At 35.9% G+C, this 17636-nt stretch overlaps 1 protein-coding gene across 1 annotated transcript in view; it reads right to left on the bottom strand.

Annotated features, from left to right (window-relative positions):
* Nucleotides 1-4813, bottom strand: part of LOC106464417 (Fanconi anemia group D2 protein-like) — a 159553-nt gene extending 154740 nt beyond the window's left edge. The window contains exon 1 of the mRNA XM_022392124.1: nt 4681-4813. The gene's annotated coding sequence lies outside the window, so the exon portion shown is untranslated. The remainder of the gene's footprint in view (nt 1-4680) is intronic.
* Nucleotides 4814-17636: the final 12823 nt, after the last annotated feature.

Here is a 17636-nt window from a genome sequence, read left to right as displayed (position 1 = left end):
AAAAATATGTGCTGGCCAAAGCATCTTACAATGATACATTGTTGAATCAGATAAAAATATGTGCTGGCCAAAGCATCTTACAATGATACATTGTTGAATCAGATAAAAATATGTGCTGGCCAAAGCATCTTACAATGATGCATTGTTGAATCAGTTGTTGGGCTGGCTCTTTCTTATCCTGGGCCTGGTAGCCTCTTTTGAATATGGATCCACCCATGTAACCCCAGCTCTTGCCAGACAGAATGATCACAGCAGCTATGGAGATATCAACAAAGACTACCACACCAACAATGGTCGAGTAAACTACAAACAGCTCAGCCACGGACCACCAAGGCTAACTGCAAAGGAGTTCAGACAGATGTATCAACAGCAGGCTCAAAAGCCCTTTTGAGAGGTGTTTAATTATCACTAGACTTAGGACCCAGCTATGTACTCACCTTTAGCAGAGCCACTACATTCAAAAAGTTAAAGTTCATCCCAGGGTTAAAGAGGCAGCTGTATGATAGATAGGCAAGGATAGATTGTCCATAACATTCAGCTTGCAACATAACAGTCTACATCTGTTTCTACTTAACATCATTTTGTTCCCCATGAACCATGTTTAACTAATAATCGCTCCATACAAATTGTAATTCACTCAGCAAATGCATAACTCACATTTCTGTATTGAAAGATGTAACGCACAAGCTGCTTGTGTGCAAACCTCATGATGAATTTTCATTATTATTATTTCTCATTATTAATATAGTACTATTCAAAGTTTATTACTTATTCTGATATCTGAAGTTTTCAGTAACATGTAGTGAATAAAATCATTAAGTTGATTTTCCTCGAGCTACCTTTGTCTTTCTTTGGACATAACATTGGTTCAGCCAATGAGCAGTATGTCTGAAATGCTGTACATTGTGAAAACATGTAGATAGCAGTGTTCTCAAAGGGTAGGTCAGGTGATATCTTGAGGTTATAGTCTCCCTTATGTTTGAATGAAAATGACCAGCCATTTGGCTAGTGGTAGCCATTCTAGGTAACTCCAAGGTTACCTGTTAAGTAAGGAATGTTAGATTTGTTTGTTTGTTTGGAATTAAGTACAAAGCTACTCAATGGGCTATTTGTGCTCTGCCCACCACCGGTATCGAAACCCGGTTTCTAGCATTGTAAGTCCAAAGACAATACTGCTGTGCCACTGGGGGGCAATGTTAGATTTAATTTTATGTGCATGGGTGGGGGTCAGTTTGCATGCCATGACCTTGTAAAGAATACCATTCAACATGATATTATACATTTTATATCAGAGTTATCAACATTCCACATTACCTTACAATACTGATTTTGTAACAGTTTATATTAGAAAAAATACCAGATACAACATACAGGGAAACTGAAAGAACTGGGTATGCATTTTGGATGTTGTAGACATTATGAAAATACAACTTGCAGCCAGTAGAATGAAGATTTGTACTGTTTAATAGAAGCTTTCCACATTTGTTGAAGATACATTTCGTAAATTCAGAATCATAGTCAACATTACTTCTCCAAAAGGGGATTGGTCCAACTGACCAACCTCATGCACATTCAGTTAATCAGCATGATTTATACTCTCCAGTAGAAGTGACAGTCCAACATATAAGCAAGTAGATACACCCACTGTGTTTTATGTTATCTAATACTGTTTTTATATTTTGCACTGTCTAATCTCTTTATTTTGTTCCCACGAACTGCCATTCATAGAAATTTAGAACTACTCTGTATTAGGTACCTTGTTGAATCTTCTGTTACTCAGCAGACATATCCTATTGGTCTCAAAATTATCCAACCTGAATATACCACACTGGCCTGTGCTACTGCCAATGGCAACTGATTCCATAAGTCAACAATCCTGTTAAGAAAAAAGACTGTCTCAACAGGAGTCTAACTTTTTTCCAAATCTTATACTTATGTCCTACTATCCTATCATTTTCAAATGCAGCATAAAGAAATCGGAGGCCTTGATTCCCCCATATAATATCATAAACTTCAGTAAGGTTGCCCATTATCTGTTTTTCATTAAGAGAAAATAAGTGATCATAGCTTATCCCTATAAGGTAGTATTTAAAGACAATAAACAGTATGTTGATCCACTGAGACTCTCCCATCTATTTAAAAAAATAAAAATTGAAACCAAGCCCTCATAATTTAAACATTTTCAAGCCTCATCTTAAACACCCTTACATTTACTGCATCTGTCACATCCTAAAACAACCAATTCCAAAAGCCAACCCTCCTATTATAAAAGTAAAATGTTCTAAACTGAAGATGAATTACCCTGCCAAATTAACATTTGTGTCCCATTGTCCTACCATACTCACCATTAAATATGAAAAAAGATGCATAAATACTACAAATTCCCTCAATCAGATACTCTCTAATTCTTCTTTTTTCCGTGATCCTCCAAATATTCACCATTTAATTTTTTAAGCCTATTAAGTTGTAGCATCTATCTTTTTTTTATGTCACTATGTTCCACAGACCTACCACCCTGTTGAAGAAATAAAACTGTCTCAACTGAAGAAGCATCTGATACTTACAAGTCTTAAATTTATAACAATTGTTACATTACCATCAGAATTGAACATGAAAACAATATGATGTACCAAGCTTCAATTCCTATAATCTTGAATATTTCAGTTGAATTGCTATTTACTATTCTTTCAAGGAAGAGAATGTTAAGAGATCTCATCCTATCCTCATATCACCATCCATCTATCCTCAGAATCCTAGTGCAAGTTCTTCTGGATTTAGTGATTGTGTTTATTGAAACAGGTTTGGAGTACAGACATCCTTGAGGGGCTTAGAAAACTCTTTGTCTCGTATATTAAAATTAAACAATCCAGAGAAATTGAAGTCTCAACAAAAAAAAACTACTTTTATTAACAGAATAACAAGACTACATGTACAATGTACATATTCTTGCAAATGTCAATTTCCTGATTACAAGCCTATAACTTATAAGAAATTATAATACATATTTTTCCCCATTCTCATCTAATTACTGAACCCATACATTTTCTGCAGACATTATTATCAAATTCTGATATGCCACTTATATCACTTCTGACAAACAAAATCAACCTTCCTCACTTTTTGTATACACACACACACTACAAAACAATTTAAATCTTTTAAACTCACATTATAATCATTTAACCATCATCCAGTAATATCAATGCTATCAAACTTACCAAGACTCAAAACAGCCAACTTTTAACTGATTCTAACAATTTGTTACAAATACTTTTAATGTAAATAAAAAAGATACAAAGTTTATGTTTATCCCCTTGCTTTCAATAAAATAATTTGAAATTAATAAGGCCATAAAAATAATAAAGACTACATTCATAAACTATACTGTATAACATATAACATGACATTTGAGGGATAGGGGGTTTCTTGGCTCATTGTGGCTATCCTATTCATTTCGTCAAACACCCATCTGCTTATATACAACCCTGACTTTCTAAGTACTCATTAAGTCCTCTCTTGAACTTTCCCAATTCTGTTGCAATCTACCATGTCTAAAAACAATCTATTCTAAAATAAAATATCCCATTCAAAAAATAATACTGCTTAATTTGCAGGCAGCTTCTTCCCTGCTAAGTCTTCAAATCTATGTACTATGGTCTTACCACTCTTACCATTAAATATGAAAAAAAAAATGATGCATCAATCTTATCCATTCCCTTTACAGATCTCAACACTTCAATCAGATCCCCTCCAACCATTCTTCTGTCAAAATGAAATAAGCCCAACGAGAAATATGTACAAAGAAACCATAATCTTCTTTGACAATAACACATTGGCTTAAGTTAAACACTGTCAACACTTATTAATATTAGTTACTTGTTGATTTCTTTTCTTCACCAAAACATAAATTACAGTGAAGCAAAGATGATGTAGAAGCCTAACAATATATCTGTAACAGTAACAAGTAGTAGTACTGTTATTAGTATAATATACTATATGATATAGTATTAACGATACCATCAGTTGGCATTACTTTATATTACTATTAGTAATACTAATACTAGTAATAGTACTAATAACAGAATTAGTAATATGAACAGTGAGTCACACTCGCACAATAACAGTTAACACTATATTATGTATACCAGTATACTGCTATTAATAATAATAAATTAGTCTACTGATATATAACCTCTTTGTAAATCTATCATTAATTATAATTTGATTAATGATTAATTACAAAAAAACTAAATGCAGCCAAAATTTTTGTCCCAGTAATCACTAGCTAATAATAATTCTACAGGTGAAACGTTAAACCTAATATTACTATTAGAAATACTGTAACTAAGAATACTAATAATAAGATTACTAAGTTACGTATAAATTAAATATTAATATTATTACTATTAGTATTATAAAAATTGAATTCTCATATAACTTACATTAATAGTAGTTTATTTTCTTAGTGTAAATCATCTGAAAGATAACATAAAAACTGAAAATTTAAATGACATATTAATTATCAAAGTTAATATTAATAATTTAATTTTGTTCCTTTACTTTCAAAGGCTTAACCGTTAACATTAAGTGTTTAACAACATTACTAAAAGTAAATACTAGTACTAGTAGTAACACTGAAAGTGCAGACCCATATGTGAATCATAAACCGTGAACTAATACCGTGTTTAGTTTTCCTTGTGAAGTTATAAATAAAAATTTACTTGGTGTTTCCCTCCCTTCTACCAATCGTAGTTTCAACTCAACAATTCCAGAAAAGTTGATTATAAACTGTAAGTTACGTTAAACTTGATTAAATTTTAAATCATTCTCCCGCCATAACAATTAATTCATAGTACAATAATAAGACAGCAGGTGGCGAAAGATAGTGAATTCCTTTCAAGAATTTATATAACAAACCTTTTATAACTGACAATAGTGTGTATTCTACCAAATGCTTAGGTACAGGACAAGTAAATTATTCGGCGCCGGTCCCAAGGCATTGAATTAATTGATCCACATCAACCTGTGACTCTGGCTATGGGCCGTCTAAGTTTGTCCAAATCGGGGATGCCAGTCTTGACCTTTTGCTTCGCCATCTCTGCCTTTACCAATTCCCAGAGGAAAAGTTAAGTCAGGACTTACATCCTAATACAATTATTAAAAGCACACTTTGATTAAATGTAATCTCCACGAACGGGACGAAAGGATACTAATATCTCTACTCACACCAAATGAGGAAAGTTTCTTTCCTGCCACGAATTTTTGTTTTGTTTTTCTACAAAATAAAGCTTTATTACTCTTCGTCCTTTATGACATTCTCTGTTCAGTCTTGGTATAAAATTGGCCCACTCGCCTATTGTCACCTTGTGTCATTATTTGTAATTTTATTTGAGTTCTCAAACTCATGATACAAATGTTTATTGTCTATTCAAAACCGGGCCCGGCATGGCCAGGTGGTTAGGGCGCTCGACTCGCAATCTGTGGGTCGCGGATTCGACTCCCCGTCACACCAAACATGCTCGCCCTTTCAGAGCAGGAAACCTCGCATTTACCCATAACGCGTATTACTGAAGTAACTGGTCATTGTCGTTACAACATAGGTGAGGCCTAAACCACCAGACAAGTGAGACAACACCTGAACGACCAATGATGAACACTGCTGTCGACGACCTTGCACAACGGTTATATTGGAGCAATATCCCCACTCTCCGGCAGAGCTAGTATTATCCACCGGAGAACAAAGGCTTTCTCGACCACATGCTATGCGAAACCTGTACATATATAGATCAAAGTATAAATTCAGAATAACTATTATAATATTACAATAACATAGAAACGCATTATACGTTCATATACCACGTTATCAAATTCAGTGTTTGTTGTGATGCAAGATAGTATTGGTTTTGAACAGTTTGTTTGTTTTTGAATTTCGCGCAAAGCTACACGAGGGCTATCTGCGCTAGCCGTCCTAATTTAGCAGTGTAAGACTAGAGGGAAGGCAGCTAGTCATCACCACCTACCGCCAACTCTTGGGCTACTCTTCTACCAACAAATAGTGGGATTGACCGTCACATTATAACGACCCACGGAATTAAGGAACATTCGATTTAGATAGTCTAGTACATAAAAACAATTTGAATATTTGAATAAAGAATATCCAGTAAAAGTAATTGCCTCATTTAAATAATAGCAAGTACACATACTGTGTTTGTGTTTTATTGTGGTGATAAAGTTTGTTCTTTTTTTGTCTAGCTTCATTATTCTATTAAACATCACGACTCATATGATAAGAGTTTTGATATTACTTCATTATTGATTATCTTGATTTGATCTCCAGTTATTAAGCAGATCTATCCAATATGTATCGAATATTTATCTGGATATACCATACAGTGGTTAGGAGAAAATACTGGTACTGTGACAGTAGGATATCATTACTGTAGAGCTTGCTATATCTGCTGAAATATTTCATGACATTTACTTAACTTTTGTACATTAAGTTTAAAAAAAGATTTATAAGTTAAATAAATTTACATTTTCTTTAACTAGAAAGACGTATGACCAAGCAGAAGAGTCAGCCACTGAGGAAGAAGATTGTAGGCCTAGGAGAAGCCCTCTCATGGACATAGGATTTTAGATAATGCTATGGAGGTCCATGTCTTCTATATGTCACTACAACATTTGGCTCAGGAAGAAGAACCACCAATATCTGATGCACCCAGAAAGGCTGTCCATGCTGAGGATTATCATGATAGTGTGACAACTGGTGAGCCTGATAATGGGTAAGGCAGTTAATATAGGACACCTAGGTTTACACCAGCCAGAGTAATATAACCCCAGCTTATAACAAAGCCACCTAAGATCATCAAAGAAAGGCTGGAGGTATAGTTGATGGTTGGCATCTGTCAACCAGAGCTGTCTCACCAGCAAATGAGATGACAGGTAACAAATGACAAAGTAAGTCGACCATGGGACAATGGTGAGCCGCCTCGAGCTAGGAAGTATACTTCCAAGACAGATATGGGCCACAAAGAAGCTTGGGGTCGAACAAAACTGAAGGACGAGTTGACGAGCACACCTCATTGTTCTACCACCCTAAAGCAGGGGCCTACTGCTCATCTGAGTCCCTAAGAACATCTAACATGATGTTGAGGACATTTTGGTCAGGTGACAGCCAGGAAGTCGTGAATTAAAGCATCAAGCCACAATCACAATTCTCTGAGTGAAGCAAAACATATCCCTCCACTGATGTTTAAATTCTGTAGTATAGCGATGCACTATATGTTTTCTGCCCCTTTAATTACAAAGTAATTTTTTTAGAATTATGTTGTGTTTCATGATTCTTTTTTTTTTTTTTTTTGTAGTGGGACACTTAAGCAAGTTACTAACTTTAGCTTTCTCTAAGTAGCAATTGCAATTTTTGGTGAATGTCAAAGCCTAGTTATCTGGTTTTCTCATGTAAATAGTGGAATCATTTAATTAGCAAGCTGAGCTGTTCTTGATGGCAAATCAATATCCGTGGTCAATCACACCCTTGTTCTACACTTCCTTCTAGGTAGTAAAGCTTACAAGAACCAATTATGGTCTTTTGTACGCAAAAGAGCTGAGATTTAGTAGCATACTTAAGGCCATGCTTGAAGCCTGAAGGATGAGATTTTGTGTACTTTAGGATTTTTGTGACTTTTAGCTTTTTTTTATTTTCAAGATAACTCCTAAAGTTCTGCCATTAGATTTTCGTGTCTTCTTCATTTTTTTTAACTTACATTTTTGTGTACTTTTCTTTTCCATTTAACTTCAAGCAAGAGCTAGTAAAGCTCTCTTATTAGATTTCTGCATGATAGGAGGTATTATTTTCTTTTCTTTTGCTTCACAGGAGTTCGTAAAGCTGTTGATAGTATACAAATTGTGTATATTTACTTCTACTTTCATTTTCATGAACATCCATGAGGATTTTTACTGGTAATTGTTTTGCTTACATTCATTTTTATGCAAAAAATATAGTGTTTGCTTCACGTAAAGTAGAGCATCTTTAGTGTAGTATACATATGAAGCATTTTTAAAGTAAAGTCAATGTTAATGAAAACCAAATTAGGACTTGGATTTTAGAGTACTATAGTGTTTATTTATCGTTTCCTTAAAAGAGATTGTTTCACCTTGGTGCTTTTCTTCAGGTCTCAATTTAGTTTACAAGGGGAAGGGATAGCACACTAACAAGGGAAGTAAATTTTCTGAAAGTCTGCATTGTAACTCTTGCTAGTCCCACACTTTTTCTTTTTAACGTACACACGATCACTTGCCCTATTGTTTAATATATTATTTTGTATTGTTTATTATTTTTAAAAATTATAATATTGTCATTAAACATTTGTTATTTGTAACAACTTATGTCTTGTCTCTTTCTTCACAACCAATCTGCTGCAATTACACATTCTGAGGTCCGAGATCCGAAAACCTCCTATTATTATCAAGCTTAAATATCTTCTCTGCTGGTTAATCTGGGGATGCCACAAGTCAAAGTGAAGTATTTTACCATATCTTAAAGTGTTTCAGGCAATTAACTGCTTGGAATGGTTGAACTCTAGAATAACTTGTACAATACTCAGTTCTAAACTTAGATAGTCCAGACCTAGACTTCATTGGACACTTGAATGAAGATCAGTACTAGGACTGCAAAACATACATACAGAGGCTGACACAGGAGCAGACAGAAAGCTGCTGATCTCATGGTATATAAAGAACTGCAGGCAAAACTACCACTTTGAACACTGAACAAGAGCCTTGTTGTGGCAAATGGCAATAAGCTAGATGTGAATGAAGAGGGTACATTCCAACTATTTGTAGGAGGTTTCACTTACAGAATTAAATTTGTTGTTGCCACCCTCAGTTCTAGCATCAGCATCCTTAAAGTGGATGTACTACAGAAAAGTGGTGTATCATGTTAAAGTTATCTAATCTTAGTCAGATTGACCCCCAGAACAATGTACTGTATAAGTGTATGAAGGAGAAAAGTCATAGAACTCCATGTACACAAGTGGTGTTATGTGGTTTACTATAGAAATGTCTTTTGCATCAATGTGGGTAATGTAGGTATAGAACTCATGCATGAAATATGCTCTTTGCTGTACAGAAAGCAAGCAGCATTAGCTCAGACAGTTATTTGTCTAAGAGGGAATAAAGCAATGATGGATGATTGGTTTTCCAGTTGCATTCTGTAATGGTCATAGACAATTTAAGCAAAGTAGAAGTAACTAATGCGAGCAGTAATGCTAGAGTTGTGACCATCTCATGACATCCAGAGGTAAATACACATATACTTGTACATCTGAAGTTGCATTTGAGGATTATATGGACAGTCTAGGCTCAAAGCAGTGGCTTCAACACAGTGACTTGTTGGCAGAATATGCCAATGTATTTATGGGACCAGATGGTCAATTAGGTCAAATAACATTCACACAATATAACACATCTAATTAAACAGCTGAAGTACAATGGGTGTTATGGGATGGAATCATATAGCCTTTAAAGAGTACTTGGTCATCTCCAGTAAGGATTATCAGAAAGAAGGAAGGTATGCCCTGGTTCTGCCTTGAATTTAAACGGATGAATGCAGTAACTCACATTGAATCCTTTGCATTATTGCAAACAGATGAATGTTTGAATGCACTGAAAGGGGTCCACTGGTTCAATCTTTATAACTGGCATCCAGATATTGGCAAGTCCAACTGGATGATGAGAGCAGATCTAAAGCTGCTTATACCTCAAGAACTGGTTTGTATGAGTTTCTTCTCATGCAATTTGGCCTATGTAATGTGCCTGGACAATTTTGAGATGCTAATGGAGCTGCAATGTAAGAAATGCTTCGTGTTGGTTGCATTATCAAGTATGTGACTGAGAACCTGTAAATTTTCTTATTGTGGGTAGACAAAAAATCTAGAGTGCATGAATATTACCAACCTTTTCAGCCTGTGGCATGGAGCAGTAATCCTAGAATGTGCCCTGGTCAGCTCCACTGAAATGATCCCTATTTGTTGGATTTAAATGGGACACGTGGATCTCAATATACTTGTTGGCATTAACAGTGCTTTTCACAACATGCAGGAATCCCACATCCTGGCCAGAGATGCATCCCCACAATAGATAGCCTGACCCTGCAGTTGCATTCAAACATGCTGGATGAAATTCTTCTCCATCGATACCATACAAAGTGCTTCCCATCAGACCCGTGCAGATTGAAGTTTGACTCATCTGAAAAGATCACTTTACTCCTCATTGCTTCAGTCCAGTCAGCATTTTCTTTGGCCCAGTTGAGTCTCATTTTCCTCCTTTTGTTGGTAAGGAGGGGTTTTGTTCTTGGCCATCTTGTTGGGAGATCAGCTGAACACAGGCGAGACTGGATGGTGCAAGTGATGACAGTAATCCATGAAGTATTTTGGTATGTTCTTTTGAAACCCATAGAGGACAATCAAAGATTCTGCAGGCTCATGCATTTCAAAACACAACTGTCAGTTGATATGGAACCTTTCGTCCTACCCCTTCCCTTCTGCCACTCCACACAGCCAGTCTCTTTATATCTCTGTACCTAGGGGCTCACAGTAGACTGGTTAAATTTGATTCTTCTAGCAATCTGCCTTATTACAAGTCCCTTTTTGCTAAGTAAAAAGAGTTTAAATTACAAATAAGTTTATTTGCAGCACTACCCAGATGACAAATATTCTTGTGATATTTGTGGTAGTCATAGTAATTGGACAAAACTTATTTTTCCAGTAAAGAAAAGAGCCAGTATATATTTGTCAAAGAAGGAAAGTTTATTATATCAGGTGATAAACAGATAGTCAGAGAAAACATACCATTTCCACAATATTTTCAGTTTGTAACTAGAATAAGAGAAGAGCTTAAGTCCTTCGAGAAAACTCTTATTCGAAAAAAAATGTAAGTTTTAAAGAAAACAGCTTTTACAATATGAGTGTTAAAATGTCAAAAACCAGATTAATAGATAAAACAAAATTATAAGTATAAGAAAAAATATGAAAAAGTAATTGATTTGGTGCTAGAATTAAATGATATTAAATATAACGTTTTTATATCAGATAGACATGGGTTGAAAAGAGGATTAACTAATGTCAGGCAAAGTCTTTTGAAATTCTTATTCTGTACAGCAACTGTAGATGATTTAAAGGAATTAAACAAAAATTACAGATGATTAAAAACAATTATCAAGAGAAATAATTCATTTATTAGTTGAACAAACTACTACAATCAATTCATTAGACTAAACTTTAGAACTACGTGATGAAGAAATTGCACAAATATCAAATGCTTTATTGAATATCGCTAATGAGTTAATACATGTGAGAATAGAACAGAATAACATACATAAGGTAGGAACTAAGATGTTAATTTTCAATGTAAGAATTCAAAACATACAACAGTTAGCATTTACTGTAGAAAGCAGTAGAACAAAATTAATTGGACAGTTCAAGCAGTTAATGTAGCACCTGATAGAAAGTTGAGCTCATATTTCTTATCTCATATTAAATTAGAAAAGTTATTGGGTGAAATTGATAGGAGATTATCCCCACATTTAGCTTGTAATGCCTACCCATAGTGAACAAACCTACATGTATTACATGTGCAGACATGAAGACAAAATATATTGAAAATACTTTAAGAATGTTCATAGAAATACCTTTAAAAAACAACTGATACATTGTTTAAATTATGTAAGGCATTTTTATTACTAGTGAAGAAGAAGAATTCGTTTGCAATAGCGATAAAGAGTTGAAATCCATAAATACATATAGCTATTTCAAATTATCAACACATCTATTTCAAGAGGACAGAAAAAATATTATGCAATATATCGAAGGACCAATTAGAGTATGTAGTCCTAGTTCTGTATCTGTGTTGTCATGTCCTTATGTAGTATTTACAGGAATACACGATAAAGTATTAGAATTATGTGAAAACGAGTGATTACCCTTCAGCCATTTTATTTTTATAGAACCCAAACACTCGGTACTTAACAAAATACATAATGTCAGAACTAAATATAAAAGTTTCTACATTAAAGGAATCAAAATCAATAAGAAAACACAATTTTATCCGGAATTAGAATCTAATCAGGAAGTGTCAGGACTTAAAGCAATATTAACAGAAACCCAGTATTTATCTCCAGATAGGTAAGGGTAAACTAATGAGGAGTTTGCTGAAGAAATAAAGAAATTAAAAGATCTATCAGCAGAAAATTCAATCAGTTGAAATTAACTAATTCGATACTGGTAACTTTATGCTTAGTAATGATAATATTGTTATAACTTATTCTGTCATTGGATTACTTAGTGAAAATAATGTGAAGTCCAGTCCATGTAATGACAATAAATGTATTTATTCATTGATCAACTTTTGTTACAGGGCATGTTTATTGGTAAGTCTAACTTCACAAATAATGTTAAAAGAGAAAATAATACATGCCTAACTCACAAATAAACTTACTAGCAGAATTTCCTCGCTAATTAATCAATAACAAACTTGCTGACTGACTAGCTTACTAACAAATCAAAGACAAACAAATGTATTAACTCACTGTCTATCTCACTAACTGACCTTGAACTAATTAACTAACTTAATTCACTCACTCACTCTAGCATTTTTATATCGTACTCCTTTTCTACTTACTACAGCAACCTTCAAGATTTTATAGAGACTTAAATGTTCATGAAATTTCTAAACTTCGTCAAAAATACTCATGTAAAAACTTTCTCTAGTGAACAAAAAACATAAAAAATATATAAGACACATAAAATAGTAAGCATACCATTGAATCGATTAAGCAATAAGTTAGCAGTTGTCAAGCTATGGAACCTTGACGATTAGGAAAATTGGGAAAGAAAAATATTTCTAAGAAAAGTGATAGGAGTATTACCTATCCAGAAGAAATGAGGTAATGGAATTAAATGATCTTGATAGCCAAAATTTGACAAACGTTGGAGTCGGTTGGATTGATTTAGCAAGAAAATAAAATTTAAGAGTATCAACCTAATTTATGAAGATAATTGATTAACAAATTGTGTGATAAAAATTTTAAGCCTAAAATACGAGGTTTGTTAAAACGTTCATGATGCAATATTCAAAAACCAGAAAACAGAGAGGCCAGCAAAATATATAATGGAAACTGATTAACATATCAAATAATCTATGTAATATCATCAATAATAGAGAGACAAGAGCATGGTAAAGGGGTCAACAGAAAATATATATGATACAACAAGGAAAAATGTGTCAAAAATACAATCTGTAAAATCAAGAATTTGAACTCTTCATGTATAGTTACAGTGGTTAGAAAAGGAATAGCAGCAATGATAAAGAGAGAAGTGTAAACAACATCAGTACAATAAGTTTTTATATTTAATTAATAGAAAATATTGTGATGCAAACTTATGAGTATGACATACATACATACATTGGAAATTTTAATTAAGTGATATAACTATGTATCAATCATTATTGTGTAGATTGGATTGCTCTCCAAAACTGAGCAGTCATCATTAATTATGGGGGCTTCTGATTGGAAAACCAGTTTAGAATTAAATTTTGTTGGACTATTGTTTTTGAACATGCATTTAATAAAATAAATAAAAAAACAGCACTCTTCCTTATTGGCATACCTAACCAAACTCTTCAAGAAACACTCATTTTATATACAGATGCCAGTAATTTTGCAATAAAATCAATAAAACCCAAGAAAAAATATATTGTAACAATCACAAAGAGCTACTAACTGTTATTTGAGCCCTAAGTTATTTCCATCATTACCTATATGAACAAAACTTTGCTCTACAGGTATATCATGCTAAATTTAAGTGGCTGGCAATTTTTCACAATCGAGAAGGCTAGATAGCTAGATTACTTCAAAAGCTTCAGAAGTACAACTTTAACATTGTGCATCGCTCTGGACAGAACCAGGGAAATGCTTATGTGTTATCCTGAAGAACATATTGTTACGACAGCGGAGGTCACGTGACTCTAGTAACACGTCATATTCTCGAAGCTTCGTGAATCCTCGGGAGGTTACTAGACTTCGGTATTCTTTTATATATAAGACGGTCAAGACGTGACGGCAACAATATAATGAATGTGTAATTGAACTGCGGATAGAGAAAGAAACATATTGTTGTTGAGTCGAGCACATGAGGAGTTCGTTGTGAATTATAGCGTTTGTTATAGCGTAACTGTGAAAATTAAGTGTATTGCAAAGTTTTATTCAGAAAGAATAAACCAGTTTTATTTAAGAAAGGACTTGTGTCGCTAAAGTTTCATCGGAAAGAATTTTTACGAAAAATTAACTAACGAACGGAGACGTAACAAATTGGTGTCAGAGAGTGGGACGGAAAAAAATGGACACGAGAAGCGGCAAATCAAACTACAGCTTAGCAGATTTGATGGCAGCAATACAAGAACAGCAAAAGAAACAAGAAGAGAGACAACAGCAGTTGCAAGAAAACCTGCAACAGGGCAGCTCGAACAGCAAAATAAACAAGAGAGATTACAGCAGTTGTTGGAGGAAAAAGAAAAGAAACAAGAAGAATGAGAAAATTAACAAGAAGAAAGACTACAGCAGTGGTTGGAGGAGAGAGAAAAGAAACAAGAAGAGAGGCTACAGCAGTGGTTGGAGGAGAAAGAAAATGAACAAGAAGAGAGACTACAGCAGTGGCAAGAAAACTAGCACCAGTGGCAACTGGAACAAGAAAGGATACCAGAAGAACAAATGGAAAAGATTATTGAATTTCATAGTGAATTAAATACATTAAAGGACGATTTACTGTCTTTTACACAGGGAGGATATATTAGCCATGGACATAATCAGCCCCAGACAACAGGAAGCCCTTTCCAGACCCCACAGCTAAACCCTAATGCAAACATTTTCAGTCCTGTCAGAAGTCACATTCCAAACATGAGTGACAGCAATAGGGGTGATCTAGTACGAAGGAAGCCACAGGAATTCGATGGGAAGGCACCATAGGAAGCATATAGAGCACAATTGGAGCTCCTGGCAGACATGAATGGATGGACAGAAGAGCAGAAAGCAGTGTTCCTGGCAACGAGCCTGAAGGGACAACCACTGGAAATATTTGGACAGTTGTCAGCAGACGACAGGCACAACTACAGAGCACTGGTAGCTGCTCCAGAACTCAGGTATGGAACTCAAAATCAGTCCAAAGTCTACAGGGCTAGGTTTAGGACGATAGTCCATGCTAAAGGGGAGAGCCTTCAAGAGCTGGCACAGGATTTGGAAAATATGGCACACAAAGCCTACCCAACTGCACCACCCGATATCTTCAAGCTATTGCTGAGGGATCAGTTTATAGACACCTTGGACAGTCCACAAGTGAAGCAAGCGCACCCTTCTACTATGCAGGATGCAATGGTCAGAGCTCTTGAATTCGAATCCTATGTTAAGTCCAGCACAGAGGTACCAAGGTTGGTACAATCATCAGGATTCAAGGCCAGAAAAGGGTAGCTTTCAGAGAAGTTTGAGGGACTTTGCTGGCACTGTAACAAACCTGGACACAATAAAGCTCAATGCTGGAAACTTCAACACAGGGAAGATGCCACGACAGGAAAGGCAGCTACCCATAAAGCATGTTGGAACTGTGGAGAGCAAGGACATATGAGGAGCCAGTGTAAGAAGAATACTACCAATAAGTCAGCTTCGGGAAACCAGTAGTGGTTGGTGTTGAGGGACGCCCACCAACCCCATTGTGAAAGTCCCAACATATAAGTGTAGAATGGCAAGCACACACAGTGTCTGCGTGACAGGAAAGCTGGATGGCCAAAGGTGTGACTTTGTCATAGATTCTGCATCTCAGCAAACCCTTGTCAGTACCAGATGCCATACAGAAGCTCTGTGGTGTGACAGGACGTTATGCAAGGTTGTGGGGACCAGTGTGGGTAACTATTGAGCTCATGGGCATAAAGGACAGACACAAAGTATACTTGGCTGACATTGAAGACCAATACATATTAGGGTTGAACTACTTACTACCGAGGAAATGTGTAGTTAACTTCGATAAAATGACGTTTGGGAGCAACAAAGACCAAATTCCGGTAAATGAAGCTGCATCTGTTGATTTGCATGTCACAGAACTTAAGTCAACTACAATACCCCCTATGTCAGGGAAGATAATTTGGGGTAAAATAAAAGAACATCCCCACGGAAGCCCGATGCTTGTGGAAGCAGTGGAAGACCCATCCAAGCCAGCAGACGTGAAGATTGGAAGGTCACTTGTGGCAGGTCATCAAGTAGTACCCATAACAGTGGCTAATTTCTCTAAATGTAAGCAGACACTTAAGAAAGGGGCATTGTTGAGTGAGTGCCAGGAGGTAGAACTAGTCAATGTTAAGGCAAGAAGTACAACCATAAAGAAAGGACATCCTCTCCCAGAACATTTAACTGACCTCTATAAGAAGAGCATAGCCCATTTGTCATCATCACAGGCTCTTCAGGTTAGAGAACTTTTGGCGAATTATTAAGACGTCTTTTCAAAAGGAGATCATGACCTTGGCTGCACAGACCTTGTGGAGCACAAAATAAACACAAGCAATCACCGTCCAATAAAGACCCCTCCGAGGAGAATAGCTCCAGCAAAGCAACAAGAGATGGAGAAGGTCATGGATGGCTTAATTAAAGGAGGGATAGTCGAGAAATTAGAGAGTCCCTGGTCAGCTCCCGTTGTGTGTCAGTCCAAAAGAAGGATGGGACCCAACGTTGCTGTGTGGACTTCAGGTCTCTTAACAGTATAACCGAAAAGGACTCATACCCACTGCCAAGAATTGATGATACTCTTGATGCCCTAAGTGGAGCCAGGTGGTTTTCAACTCTGGACTTAAAGTCGGGTTTCCATCAAGTGAAAATGGCTGAAGCAGATAAACATAAGACTGCATTTGGTTATGACCAAGGTCTCTGGCAATACTGTGTGATGCCATTCGGGCTTAGCAATACTCCAGCAACATTTGAGAGGCTGTTGGAAAGAGTACTGGAAGGCCTACAATGGAGGATAGCCCTGGTGTACCTGGATGATGTCATTGTGTTTGCAGCAACATTTGATGAGGAAGTATCCTGGCTAGAGGAAGTATTCAAGCATTTGAAAGCAGCAAACCTCAAACTCCATCCCAGAAATGCCACTTGTTCCAGAAAGAGGTGCTTTACTTAGGCCACATTGTTAGTGAGCATGGTGTGCAAACTGATCCTGACAAGGTGAAAGCAGTGCATGATTGGCCAACACCAGACAATGTGGGAGAGTTAAAAAAGTTTCTTGGAACTCTGTACTTATTAGCGGAAGTTTGTGAAGGACTTTGCAACTATAGCTGCTCCACTACATGATTTGACTAAAAAAGGCCAGAACTTTGAATGAACAGTTTCTTGCCAGCATGCTTTCAAGACATTGAAAGAAAAATTGGCCTCAGCTCCACTTTTAAAGCTTCCAGATCCCTCACTGCCATACATACTGGATTGCGATACTAGTAATGTCGGAATTGGAGGTGTGTTGTCTCAGAAAGTGGGTGAAAACGAACATGTGGTGGTCTACTTCAGTAGGGTCCTAAGTAGACCAGAGAGGAACTACAGTGTAACATGAAGG

Source organism: Limulus polyphemus, unplaced genomic scaffold (genome assembly GCF_000517525.1).
Source record: "Limulus polyphemus unplaced genomic scaffold, Limulus_polyphemus-2.1.2 Scaffold1644, whole genome shotgun sequence".
NCBI classification, from domain to species: Eukaryota; Metazoa; Arthropoda; class Merostomata; order Xiphosura; family Limulidae; genus Limulus; species Limulus polyphemus.
The sequence above is the reverse complement of the archived record's forward strand: the minus strand, read 5'-3'. Positions and strand labels throughout refer to the sequence as shown.